Source organism: Anoplopoma fimbria, chromosome 3 (assembly GCF_027596085.1).
Source record: "Anoplopoma fimbria isolate UVic2021 breed Golden Eagle Sablefish chromosome 3, Afim_UVic_2022, whole genome shotgun sequence".
Taxonomy (NCBI): domain Eukaryota; kingdom Metazoa; phylum Chordata; class Actinopteri; order Perciformes; family Anoplopomatidae; genus Anoplopoma; species Anoplopoma fimbria.
In genome coordinates this window covers 23,977,487-23,992,781 of record NC_072451.1, presented here as the reverse complement: position 1 = coordinate 23,992,781, position 15,295 = coordinate 23,977,487, and positions in this window count along the sequence as shown.

Here is a 15,295-nt window from a genome sequence, read left to right as displayed (position 1 = left end):
CACGTGCATCCTCTTTTAATGAACCAACAGGGGTTAAATCCAGAGCAGCTGTGCATGCAACTAACAAACAAATACCAACACGCTAACAGATGAAGTCTGACAATCTGCTCGTCAATGAGACTAGAAATAAAGATCCCACAATAGAGCAAATGTGCAGAAAAAGAAAAGAACAGCGTTTCATTTTATGTTGCTCCGTTTTGGAGCTTCGACGGTGGAGAGACTCAACAAGTGCTCTATTGTCGCTTTTGTTTATTCCCGGAAGGATTAACAAGGGAGTCTTATACTCTCTTATTGTTCCCTCCAAAAGCCACACAGCATGATGAACTTCAAAGCACTCAGCTCCTGACAGTTACGCACACAGTCACACTACAGCGTGCACGCCGACACACACAGAGCAACGGGGCACGGCAACAACCGCACAGGAAACTGCCTACACGTTAGAATACACTGAGAACAAAAGAGCGGCAGACTTGATGTGTAAATATCCAACTAATGAGTCAATACACTAAAGTGTAACAGAGGCTTCCAACTAAAGCCCTGGGAAGGCGCTTTAAATGCGACACTGCTGACACATATCCAAAATCCAAACAAAAAAACAATATGTTGCTCTCACTAACACACATTACCGGTGAGAATGAAGTTCTGAGTTTATTGGGAGATTAAAGCTCTCGAGGCCTTGGCCGCACGTTGTGAATATTGACGGATCTGCAATAACAATCTCACAAAGGAGAGGAAACACGTGAAGAAGAGGGAGGAAAAGCGAGAGAAGAAATATGATGAAATGAGGTAATAAAGAAGAAAAAGCCAAGGACAAAAGATGCCTGCGAACCTGAGAGAGGAGTCAACGGAGACAAATGGGACGTGAATGGATGCAGATGAGATGCAAACAGGCATGACATCAGAGGAAGCAATGCAACGGAGAGATGGAGAGACGACGGCATTAAAAGGATGAGTAATGCTAAATTTATTCCTGTCCTCCATCGAACTTCTCTCCATTCTCACAGAGTGCAAACAGCTCTTCATCAACATGAGATGAGATTTTAGCATTTTCCCCCGGTCACTTAAAAGGGAAATACTGTTATAGCTTTGTCAATAGCACACGGTATGTCTTTGTTCAGCTAGATGTGAGAAGACTACGGATGCAATGTTCTTGATCAATTTCGATTTTTTTATATTTTAAAAGTCTGACCATCCTATTGCGGTTTTATAAGAACTATATATTGACAGTAAGACTCCAGAATAACTTAAAGAATAATTTCAACCATCTTGATATCAGTGTAAACTGTAAAAAAATTCTAAAAGTTACCCTTTCACTGTTACATCTATAGTGGTTAGTTGCATACAAACACACTATTCACATTATTAGGAAATAAATTAGTAGTTTTACCTAAATACTTGCTTTAAATAAAAAGAAAATAGTTAACACAACTGTATTTATTCAAGGCCTCATTCAAAAAACTACATTTACAAGATTACATTTGAACACAAAATTATGACTTATAATTTACCGTCAACCAATACTCATTTTACTGAGCAAAGCTTGAGCGCATCATAATCAAAGCAATGCGACCTCCATTAACATTAGCTGTTGGCTCCGTTATAAGCAGGACTGTGCTAAGGAAAGACGCCATGCTGTTGGCAGACGAGCCAGTCCCGTGATAACTCTGAGAAGCATGCATGGAGATGAATTAAAACATAATAAGTGTCTGAATAAGTTAGTTATTCCGAATGTTTTTTAAGGTTATTCTTGCACAGCTCATTTTGGTCTTGCAGTTGTGACAAATTGTGAGCTTTATTCTTCTTTATTCAAACTGAGGCTGTGGCGTTACAGTCTATGCTGCTGTGTGCCAATGTAAAACTATCATGTGACGGTGGCAAAATGTGACCAACAAAAAAATATGTGAAATATGTGACTGACCGACCTTTCACCGGATCGATCGGTGTACTTCAAGAGCATACAATACAGAAGCTTCTCACACCTATGGAGAAGAAAAGAAGACATTGCTCCCATTCTTTTTCTTTCTCACCCAGAAAAATGTCTTTACATAGACGTTCCAATCTGCTGCAGACTCCTCTTCCTTCATATACACATCATGTTTGACAGACACCATTGTAGAGCTGTGTGCATGAATGAGCTTTGCACTACTTTGAGCTCAAGTGTTACTCTGCTCATTAACAACACAATGACGTGTCAATTGTGGTTTTGTCTCAGTGGCATTTGTCAAACCAGCTCACACTTCAAACACATCTATTACAATGATAAAAGGGCTTGGTTTGAAATCCTGCCTCTTTCTGCCTCAGCTGGTTCTCCTTTGCTCTTTATAGTGTGTGGCACCATGCCCATCATTCTTCCTGTCGAATAAAGTTAAAAAAAAAAAAAAAAAGGAATACACTGTCCTTTCCAAAACCAAGATCTGCACCTGGCAGAGTAGAGAAAAACAGTGAGAGACAAAGAACAGGATAACAGCAAAAAAGACAAATATGTATGATGAGAATGAAGAGGATCAAAGAATAGAATAAGCTCAGGAAAAGGAAAAAATACTGGTAATAAAATGAGTTTTTGGGGGGGATTTCATGCAGGTCTATGTTGTGGTAAAATGTATTATTGTTGATTCTCTCAATATCCCCGAGCCCTAGTCCAGGGCTTATAAATTAATTAAATTAAATAATATATCATTGAGTTGAATAGGTGCCACATGCACATTTAAACAAACAACACAGGAGTAAATTATGCCTACATGTGTCGACTCAGCAAAAAAATTACATTACATGAGAAAAGTTGAGCGACAGGAGAATGAATATTTGAAAGCCATACAGACGGCTTCAGAGCCTTTCTGCATTATAATCCATTATATGGAAATATAATGGAGAGGACGATGGGAGTGTTTTGCAGATATAACCTCATAAACCAAAGTCTTGGTCATTGAAAATTTGAGGGATCACCAAACTTGTGACATTTCATTCTGAGGTGGATATTAATGTTTGTCCCAAATTCCATGACAATCCATCAAACAGTTGCAGAGATATTTCAGTCTGGAACAAAGTGGTGGACTGGCTGACAGAAGCATCAGAACGTCATTATCCTAGCGCCATGTTGCTTTGCTACGCCATACATACAGGCTTTGATAGCGTTGTAATCCAGCGAATATACCTTTACAAGCAATGTGACCTCTTCATTCTCAGTTGAGCTGAGTGGAAATGATACCAGGTCCTAGTAGGCAAACTGCCAGAGAGTGACTTTTACAGAAAAATGACTCCTTTTCAAACTTGACACCGGCATATAAAATTGACAGCGCATTTATGAATAACATACAGTGCAAGGGGCTGAAGATAGAGACAGACTAATGTAAAGTACTGTGCGGAGTCACAGAGAGGGAGAGGGGGAGAGAGAGAGAGAGAGAGAGAGAGAGAGAGAGAGAGCACCGTGCTCCTACAGTAAATCAGGTCTGACGGAGTGACCTTTGATAGCCCCAGACAGTAAAGGTTACATGAACGGTGGAGAAAATGGGTCCATCTGTCACTTACCAGCTAGCTATAAATGATGTGTGTGTGTGTGTGTGTGTGTGTGTGTGTGTGTGTGTGTGTGTGTGTGTGTGTGTGTGTGTGTGTGTGTGTGTGTGTGTGTGTGTGTGTGTGTTTGAGGTCAAACGAACAAAGAAGACTAGGTGTGTCTTTCTTCCGTCCACAAAAAATGTACAATACATTGTGTGTCAATACACTCTGTATTGACACACTTTGTCCTTCATGCTTACTGAAGTGTGTTGAGAATGTTTTTCTGTTGATCTGTTATATAGACTGCACTGCTTAGGTCCTCATATATAAAAGCATTTTTCTTAACCAGGGAATATGGAATCAACCTCCAGTATATATGTAGGTTATCTGCTAGTGGAAATGGCAAGATATGCATCACGTTCAAATAAAAAAATATCCACTTTGCTTCTTTTTTTCTCTCAACAATACCTCACAATAGTGGTCCAACCTTTACCCAATTCATGAATGTCTTTCTTGCATTTTCTGTTTTAAACATCCAGAGTCAGGTAGGTCTTCACCTGGAAGGGAATAATTCTACACATTTGCAAAAGCCACACCGGTGGATTCTTTAGAATAAAAGAGAACCAACTACGCAAAATCTGCTCCATTAACAGAATATAAGAGAAAAAAAAAAAGCATCTCTGTGTTGGTGACCCTGTTTGATCGCACAGTGCACCACCACAGCAATGACCACGGCCGAGAGTAAGAAAAATAGAACAGCAGATTACCACCTTTATAACAGCAGCATACATTTAAGAGGCATTTGTCGGGTGGTTAAAAATCCCAGTAACATGTAATTATATTCACAGTCATCAGCAGCTCTGAGGTGTTTCATTAAGTACATGCTTTGTCGGAGGGCATGATGGCCGCGCTTATGAGCTCACCTATTATTGCTGGCAACACTAGTTTACATCTCAAGCTAGGCCAGTTGTCCGTGCCCGTGATACTCCCTTAAGTCCCCTACGCCCCCCCAGTGCCAAATGTGCTAAATTAAGCTACTGTATTTTACAAACCTCAGCGACCCATGCTATCTAATAAACCACTAATGGAGGGAAACACAGGCATCTTATTAGGAGGTTGCCAAAATATACACACACAGACACACACACACACACACACACAAACTTGAAGAAACTTTCCTCTGGCTCGGAGCCGGACATTAATGATGTTCCAGCTGGTTTTAACAACTATTTATTTATTAAGGGAGTAATTTTGCAGTGCAGGGAACCTGATGAAGGTGTTTGGGGAATTCTGATGTATTAATCAACCTGCAGTGTTTGTCTTTTTCCTGGAGAGGAGAGAAGCAAGGGCAAGGTTTTTTCTATTATTCACTCATGTACACACACGTGCACGCACGCACAAATTTCTTGAGTAAACAGAGGGGGGAAAAAGAGGGGGGCTATTTAAATGACGACTTGGTGACAATGTGCAGTGATTGACAGGGGGAGGAGGGGGTTGATGGGAGGATTCTGTCAGCGACTGATAACAGCTGTCTGCTTCACTCACGATAGAGACAGGCAGTCAGGGAGAGACAGAGAGGCACACACACACACACACACACACACATAAACAGATGCACAGTAATGCACCCTTGCATATATTTCCAATTAAATACATTGCTTGCATCATTCACAAGTTACGTAATGCATAGGGAAAAAGGGACAGAGTACGCAGTCCATAATGTTCATTTCCATCAGCACAAACAATACATCGTAGGCTGACACTGCTCTGTACCCCAGATGATAAACAGAGATGCAACGTCACACACACACACACACACACACACACACACACACACACACACACACACACACACACACACACACACACACACACACACACACACACACACACACACTTATTTAACATTCATCGGAGTGACTTTGGGGTAATGAACGGGAGTCAACAATGAATTATGGATCATATTCTAATGGTTGACTTACCCCTCTCATTACTGGCATGCTAATGTGATTGGGAAACAAATGATTATCAGCTTTATTAGAAAGGGGGAAAGAGCAGCAGAGAGCAGGGGCTCATGATCCCCAAAGACACCCCCCGATGGTTTCACCTGGAGGAACGAACGCGGTGGAGGACAGAGGGAAAATTAGATACAATTTGAGGACTTTGGACACCATCCAAGGTCAAACTATTCTTGTTATTTTTGTATTATTTGTAATAATACCATACTCACACATAGCTCAGGACTTAGAGTACAACATCTCATCAACTATAGCAAATAGCTTGTTACTAATTAATGCGTTTAACTGTTTTGTATTCAGTTAGGGTTTCTTGTAAAGGAAGATATTTTCTTCCCGCAAATGTGTTGAAAATGGCAACTATCACATCATGAATTTCTCTCTCCGCAACACAAAATGCATTTAATAACAGTAGTTCTGCACCAATCTGCACAGGCCTACAGCTCCGAAACTGATGTAATACATCGGAGTGCATGCATACAAACCCTCAGGCATTTATCACAGCACTGGTCAAGGTGGAGACATCTCTGGCAATCCATCTCTCGGCTTATTGGCACCAAAAGACTTGCTTTTATGTTTTGCCCAGAGATTTACGAGCGGCTGAAGGCGTGCGAGCGTGCGCATGTGTGCGTGTGTGCGTGCACAAATGAATACATTAGCAGCATATGCACACCACAGAGTCTGAAAGGGATCAGGTTGATGTGCTTATTGACACCTCACCTCTCTCTCTCACTTCTTCCCCTCACCGTGTCCCTTCTCCCCTCCCACCATCCATCCATCCCTCAATTCATCACGTTCCTTTAAAAGCCTGTTAGGAAACCCAATACCTTTCATTAGCACGAAAAGATTAGCTTTTTAGCAGGAAGGGCGTGTGTATGTCTCTGTATGTGTGTGTGTGTGTGTGTGTGTGTGTGTGTGTGTGTGTGTGTGTGTGTGTGTGTGTGTGTGTGTGTGTGTGTGTGTGTGTGTGTGTGTGTGTGTGTGTGTGTGCGGAGAAACAGTTGGTGGGAGGGATAAATAAAGATAATCAAAGATGCCAGTGCCAGACAGCCACTTATCTTAGCCTACGGTGAGCTGAGCAGGTTAAAACACAATCCCACAGTTACACACATGGATGCAAGACATTACACACCTCACAACACAGATGTTGAAGGGCTTATAACAATTTGAAGAGTTTCATTTCGAAATAAGATATCCAGCATTAGGGTGAACTGAATCATTGGCGGCATGAAAGTAAAGGTTATGGATTATAATTAAAAGTTATGGGTCATCTTAATCCCTAAATACTCGTGGTTTTGATGATACAATCTTTTGAGTTGTTGAATTTGTTAACTGATGAATTTTAGATAGAATTAAATTGGGGTGAAATAACATGAAAGACGTCATAAAGTCATTGATTGAAAAGGGAAAGAATATTGTACTTCACCTACTCATAGCAATATTATTTGGGAATTACATACACTATGGGAAAACACTGCATCTTCAATGTGATCTTATGTTTGAGGTTCATTATTCACCTTCAGTTGAGCAGTCTGTCAGAATGTCATTCTACATGAACGAAGCTCAGATACTGATTAGTGCAGACTTAACTTTTTTGCATTTTACTGAAGCAGCGTTCATTGAATGTTTGGCTTTCAGCAGCAATATGGCATGTAGTTAACCAACTAGCCTTCCTGCTTTTGACTATCAACATTAACAATTCATATGACATTGATTATGCATTTCTGTAATTAGATGCACTTAATTTGTTTGATGTGTAAATTACATTTTTAAGTTATAAATATATGTTAAAAATGTCCAGTATACGTGCAATGTTTTCAGGGTTTTCTAGAGGGCCCAGTGTGTAAAGCAAATTCTCTTGGGAGCAATAAAGGTTTTCAATCATTCATAACAGAGTGTGAGGTAGAAGCAAACCCACCCACACACATACACACACACACACACACACACACACACACTCATTAGGCACATTTTGAGTAATCTTGAAGGAGTTGTCATCAGTAAAAACAATACTGATGTATTTCCCATGGGACAGGACGGCCGTCCTATTAATCTATCACACAAACACGCCCTACAGCACATGCGCACACGCACACACAAGGATAAAAAAACCAAAGTTATTTAACCCACTAAGTCCCTGGAGAGAGGGTCTTTAACAGTAACAAAGCAGCATCCAGTCACTTACATGCTTTCCCCCTGGTACCTCCTCTTTCCATAAAAAACAATCTGGAGACTAAGATTACGCACGCAAACACACTCACTCACACAAACATACATGCACACACTCACTCGAATACACACACACATGCCTTCACCTAATACCCATCAGCTTTTGGGACAGAGGAAAATCTATATTTCATCTGAGAAGCTGAGGTGTTTGTGCACACGCTGAGTTTGTTTGTCATTAGGCCTAACCCCTGTGGCTCAGCCTAATCAGGTTGTTGCGTATATGTGTGTGCGTTAAATTCTGTATGTGAGGGTCTGAGAGAAGATAAAATATGATTGTGTGTGTGCGTGCGTGTGACAAGTATAGAGGCGTGAGAGGTGATGGAGACGGAATCGTGCAAACACACACTTGAGGCCGAATTAAAGTTATCGATCAGCCGTGGCATGCTCTCACACAGAGATCAAAGCTTAGCCCTGATCAATGACTAATCTATTTGTTTGTTTGTTTGTTTGTGTGTGTTTTTAGACTCAATATCTCAATTTCCATCTTTCTAGACAGCTGCATTAATATTTTCAGACTCCACATGGTTTATAAGCTGGCTCGGTCTTATGATCGATGTTGCACTGTGGCTTGATGTAAAAAGACTACAGCCATGCTAGGGGCTCTATGAAGCTAATGCTTACATCAGCTACGATGCTCATAATGTCAATGTTAACATGCTGACTTTTAGCAGGTTTACTGTTTATCATGTTCACCATCTTAATTCAGAGTGTCGGCATGCTAACATTTGCGTATTGCCACCAAACACAAAGTCAAGCTGGAGTTTTGCAGGTATTTAGTTATAAACCAAATGCATTTCACTAATTATAAGTTTGACCCAATGGTGGTAGATGAAAGGGATGATTCATCCTCTGGGCTCCTTTAATATCTGTATCAAACTCCATGGCAGTCCGTCCAACAGTTGTTGAGACATTTCTCTAAAAAACTAAAATGTTGACTACATATTGGTGCGAGGGGAAAAGCCAGGCAATTGCCAAAGTCCATATGATCCATTCTATAGAGAACATAAATGTCTGTACAAAATGTCATGGCAATCAATCCAACAAGGCTAAACTATAAACACGGTCTCTTGGTTGAGGCCTCTGACAACCAGTCAAGTTGCAGTTTACATCCATGTCTGTCCAAAATATCATCACTTCATCCTATTAGATCTTTGTGTGATATTGTAATAATTAGTATAAACATTCTTCAGTTATGGCCTAAACATTTGTTTTTGAGGTCACAGTGACCTTGAACCACCAAATTCTACGTATGGACACACAAACATACGGACAACCCGAAAGCATCATCTAAAATACAATGTGTGATGGTGTAGCAGTTTGGTGAAGCGAGCAGGGAGAGCATCCTTTACCCAGAGGGCTTTGAGCCTGTGCTACAACAAGCTTCCCTTCTACTGAAGTGTCCTTGAGCAGGACATTCACTCCTTGCCAATGATGTTGCTCTGTGGCTGATGAATTTCCTCTTTGGTAGTCAAGCATCACAAAAATCCAACAACATCCAAAAGGACCCTGCAGCAGACAACACACGCCACATGATTGCCTCGTTCTCCTGAGCAGCCAACCCTGCCTGTGGTCTAGACTCTGCACTCAACCAACAATTACTCAAAGAGTTTCCCAAAAATCATTTCAGTGCAAAATTGTTCACTTTTCATAAAATAACAGTGGAAGAACAAGTGTTTTTCTGCTGGTAAGGACACCGGACAGCACTGCAGTTAACCTATATGCAACATTAAACTAATTGCCGTCCACTGCCATAATTGCAAATGAATGGCAGCCAAATGACAGACAATCAGACTCTGTGCCCTGCGATTTTATTCATCAGAGTGAAACCTTAGTCTATCATTTCCCCTCTGTCTACCTTCATTAGCACATTTTCACATGTGATGGCCGGGGCACTGTGGCGGCCAATCAGACAAAGTAATTTAGTCATTTGAGAGGAGGGTGGTGGTACATTTAGTGTGTCAGTGTGTCTAATACGCTGCTTTGTTCTCGGACATACTTTATTGGAGCCATTGGAAACGTTCGGCTCCTTTCACCTCATTTGGCTAAATCACTGAGCGTGAAAAATATATAGGCCGCAATATGTTATTACTCTTTTTCTAATCACATCACAGGGAGAGGTAGATGTCTTTGAGATGAAACAGCTCTGCTCATGAGCTTTAGTCATCCCGCTTCTCTTTAAAAGTTAAAGAAACAATGTGTGATATGGAAATTTTCATTCTCGTTTTTTCACCTCTCCTGCTCTCGCTGCTCTCAAAATGAATCCACCACAGCAGACGGCCGCATATGTGTCATTTGTATTGGTTGAAAGTTACCCAGGTGTATTCCCTCTCCTCCTTTATTGTTTTATGGTCTTAATATCTCTGAGGTGAGCAGATAATGATAAATCAATAGAAACAATACTTTTCTCTATGAGAAAGACCAAGGGAGCACTCTGAATCTGTACAAACACGCTTCTACTGCTTTGTGTGTTCTAGTATCAGTGTGAATAGCATAGCAGTATGTTTACTATATGCCCACAGTGGAGTTATGCCAAATCCAATTCAGCTATTGACAAGAAACACACATAATACATGTCTCCCCAGAGTTTATATGGGTATTCATAAGCAGCAAGAGGATGAGGCATGGGAGAGATTTCGAATTAGACCATCTCTGGGTTTTTCTCTGAAGCCTGAAAGAGAAACAGCCCCATCTACAGGATTAAAGTGCGACTGGAAAACCAAAACACAAACCCTCCCCCCCTCATAAAGGGGAGGTTTTGTACCCAACTTTAAATTCCAGTGCATCTCTTTGTCTCAGCAAAACTTAATGAGCCTCCAGAGAGGTGAACTTGCTGTAAGAGGAAACTACCTGTGTCTACCACAGCACAGAACAATGCTGTCTTTTTTTTTTTTTTTTTTTTTTTTTACAGAAAATACCGTATCTGCAGATTTAAGAGGAGACGCTGCAGCACTTTGCCGGTGAAATAAAGGTGTTCTCTTACACAGAGTGTTGACTTATTGAACTACATCCTGGAAGTGGTCAGCGAGGACTCAGCGTTTCTGAACACAAGCTGCCGGGGTCCCCTGAACTCGAAAGCACAAACGCGTGCACACTTGATATACTCAGAGAGGAGCAAGCTCAGGACTTTAAATCACAAACACACACACACATCCTGGGAGATTGGCCGTGCTCTCTAACCCCTTCCTGTGTGTACGGACCTGCCTCTCAAATATCACTGAGTCCAGACCGAGGGGGAAAGACCTTTGCAGAACAAAAGGGACGTTTGATAAGGAAGGGGCTTGCTGGTGACACTTTTCACCCGACTACAAAGAGACCGCCTGCCACTGGTGGCTCCCCAAAAAAGTGTCCCCCTCTCTTGACTCATTTATGGTTGGAGAAAAACAACAAAGATGTAGAAAGTGAAAAAAAATGAATAGACAGGAAAGGGGGCAATTTTTGAAGTGGGTCGGATTAGAGTGATGAAAGGGAGGAAGGGAATGTTGCAGAGTTGAGTGGGGGTGCAGAGACAGGAAGAGGAAGAGGAACACAATGTTTAGAGCAAGAAACTGAAAGGGATAAAGCAGAGTCACCTTGACAAGAGGGGTCACATTTCATCCAAACTGACTCTCCTTGTAAGGTGCCTGAGGTGTCAACAAGCTGCTTACACTTCCACATTGTTGGACCCTAATAAAATAGCAAACTGCAAAACTGGAAAATACATTGGCATCATATATAAATGCATATTATAATAGGGTTTGCTTGCTCTAATCAACTCCAAGTATCTCAGCCAATAGTGCTTGTGTGTGTGTGTGTGTGTGTGTGTGTGTGTGTGTGTGTGTGTGTGTGTGTGTGTGTGTGTGTGTGTGTGTGTGTGTGTGTGTGTGTGTGTGTGTGTGTGTGTGTGAGTGAGTGAGTGAGTGAGTGAGTGAGTGAGTGAGTGTGTGTGTGTGTGTGTGTGTGTGTGTGTGTGTGTGTGTGTGTGTGTGTGTGTGTGTGTGTGTGTGTGTGTGTGTGTGTGTGTGTGTGTGTGTGTGTGTCCAAAAGAGCTGGCAGCCATGCAGAGGTATGAGACAGATGTGTGTGTCGGTCATTACTGTAATCGCTCCATTTACTTCATCTTCCCTGGGAGGGACGGCTGGTCAGCACCATCTGGACACACACACACACACACACACACACACACACACACACACACACACACACACACACACACACACACACGGCAATCGCCAGCCATGGTTGGGTTTCATGGGTAGTCAGCCAGCAACAGGAGGCAAGCTTTGAAATGATCATTACATGTGTGTGTGTCTGTCTGTGACAGTGTGCATGCATTTGCCATCTTTGTCAACCCCCCCTTCCTCGTCTCCATTCCTCGTCTCCATCATCCTTTTTTTTTATCCATTTCTTTGCCTTCCATGAGTCCAACTGCTTCAGTGATACATGAATCGGCCTTGTTCCCCAGGGACTAAGAGACAAAATGAAAAAGGCCTTGGTGAGTAGTAAAGCGCGGACTTGTTCGCGACTCCCAGCGGTTGAAAGGTACAGAGACCTCGAGCTCATCTACATGTAATTTCCTCCCCTGACTGAGGACAGGGAAGGGGTGATGAGGAGAGGAGGAGAGGAGGAGGAGGAGAGGAGCGGCTGAGGGGAGAGACCGAGAGCCAGCCAAGCTGAAGCGTCGGACTCAAGAGCGGCAGGCTGATCGTCAAGCAACGCGTAGCCATGGAAACGGCAACATCGAGAGATGGAGAAGGAGAGGTGGAGGAACAAGAGGAGGAGGAAATAAATGTGGGAGACGCTTCAGGATAAAACCACACAGCTGAGAGATTTTAAAAAAAAAGAGAGAGTTTGGATGGTGCTTTGCTATGCTACATTGGAGCATAATATTAAATCCACCCACAGGTGATATTTCAGTAACAGTCAAGAGCTGGGAGTTTAAATATTGCTTGAGGATTTCATTTCTTTCCGTTTGCCCTTTTTATTCCGCCTGTTTACATTACTCAGCAATGACTCTGTTCAGAACTACTCGTGAATATTTATCACAAATAGCCGGCCAAGTACATATCTCTACTCCGGTTAATCTCCTCAGCTCCATCATCACTCTATTCTCTGTCTCATTTGTATTCTGTAAGCTCGCTGCCCCTCCTCATTCTCCATACCGGCGTACACCCTCTCTTTCTCCCCTTTTGTCTCTCCATTGGCTCCCTCTCCTGCTCCACTTGTGTCCCCCCCCCCCCCCAACTGTCCTAAGATCTCTTTTTCTGGCCTCCGTCCTTCCATCCCCACAGAGCAGAGCTGACATTGGGCATGAGGTCAGACAGAGAGATGGGCAGTCATGCTCCTGCTGTCAGCTGGCTCAAAATGGGCTTAGATACAATGTGTGTGTGTGTGTGTGTGTGTGTGTGTGTGTGTGTGTGTGTGTGTGTGTGTGTGTGTGTGTGTGTGTGTGTGTGTGTGTGTGTGTGTGTGTGTGTGTGTGTGTGTGTGTGTGTGTGTGTGTGTGTGTTGAGACACCCAAGGGACACCCTCACTAGCCTTGGGCTCTGGACAGGCAAACCCACACAAGCCCCACACGTTCAATCACACACTTTTGTAGCCATGTAATAGTAGAAACACACATTAATACCAACATACTGCACCCTGACATATCACACAGAGGACATTCATTTAAGCTGCATTATGTCGCACACACACAACATAAAGTGTGTAAAGAACATACACGTACACGTACGCACACGCACACACATTCACTTATGCAAACGGAGTGAGGCATGGAATTATAGATTTCAGAAAGGACAAATTCCCTTGGAGAACTGCCATGGATTATTGGCTGGTATGACCAGAGTTGTGAACAATGGAAAGACTGTATCCACTGCTGGTGATGAATGCTGAACACTTATGTTAAAAATAAAGACATGAAGCTCCAAAGGTCATTTACATCCATTAAGCATATATACGTCATGTTGAGTGAAAAATCACTTCCATGAATTGCATTCTAATGTTTAAAACAGACGTGAACCCAAAGGGGAGTGATTATAGAAAATGAAGTGGCTGTATGAACATGGAAATCTTGTATAATCTATTGGGAAATGTTTAAACTGCATTTAGACACGATATTGGAATACTAGACATGAGGACATGTTACATTGGTTAAATCATTAGGTTTTGACAAGCCTTCTATTGAGGGGACGCTTATAACATCTATTTGTGGGCATTGCATAACCCCGTGTATGGATCACATGTAAGACCACAAGGTTAGCAATACACTTAAATGTCAGACATCCCAGAAAAGGTCTGCCTTGTACAGTCTGCCCATTTTAAATTGTTATATGATTACATTGATGTATAAAGGTTAAACTCAGAAAGTGAGGGCTCTTTAAAAGGGTACTCATTGCTGTGGTATTTTAAGTAACACAGAGAAATGTCCCATTTCCCCATGTTTTCATATAAATATGCCATAACATGTGTAATAGGATGTCATGGACAGGGTCACTTTGGATTACATTTGAGGGACGCTGTCAGAAACATTGTACCACACTGCCCCCATGTGGTGATGAGTAACATTGCATAGGTTAGAATGAGAGCTTACACAAAATACCTCCTCTCCTGTATTTGGATGAATTTGACTAGAAGATACTTCTCTATTTTAAATAGCAGTTACCACATTTTCTTCCACATATCAAAATATGAAACCTCAAACAATGTCATAATTCCATATAAAACTGTTCTGCCCCGCACAAATGATACTATTTGTAACCAATAAAGAAATCTATATACTTCTATCAAACTGAAAACCTTATACATGCATTATAAGTGGAATATCATTACCTGTCCTGGATGTGTCACTGTAGTTGGGTCTTCCTTGAAGGCTTGGGTTACAGGATAGGGTTACAGGCCATACAGGCTTCACAAACAGCCTCTGCCATGCAGGATAACGAAGCCAGCCCATACTGCTGTGTCACATTGAGTTAAGCTATCCTTCAAGGTGTGGGTCACTTTTCAAGCTGATAGCCCTCAGAGCTGGAGACGAGAGGAGACACATTTTATGATAGAGGAAACATCCTGTTAGAGCTTCTGATCTTGCTAAGAAGGGTTGAGGTGAGTTTTTACCTTTTATCTCACTCTGTGTGATTCCCTTTCCTAGTCTCACATCCCCTTCACACCAGATCAAGTAGTAGTCGACTTATTTCTCTTTCCCGCGAGTCTTCATGGCTGAGGCCACCGCACAAGCAGTAACAGTGGAGGTTTGGGCAGTGGAGGGCCTGGAGGAGTGCGTGTTGCCCAGGAGCCCTATCTCAAAGCTGGCGTGGTGTTGTCAGATGAGAGGGTGGACTTCCTTCGGGAGCAGGCCTTCTGTGTGCTCCGAGTGAAGACGGACAAGTGGAACCGCTTTATTGGAGCAGAGGAGAACCAGAAGATCATACTGGATTACCTGGACCACATCTGGACCAACAGACTGCTGCTCTTCACTGGACCTGGAGGGACATTGCATGCAGGGGATGCTCAGGTAAGAAATACACACAGGCCCCAGGTCATTAGCACAGACCTAAACTCAGTTTATAAGAAAAGGTAAGGTACCT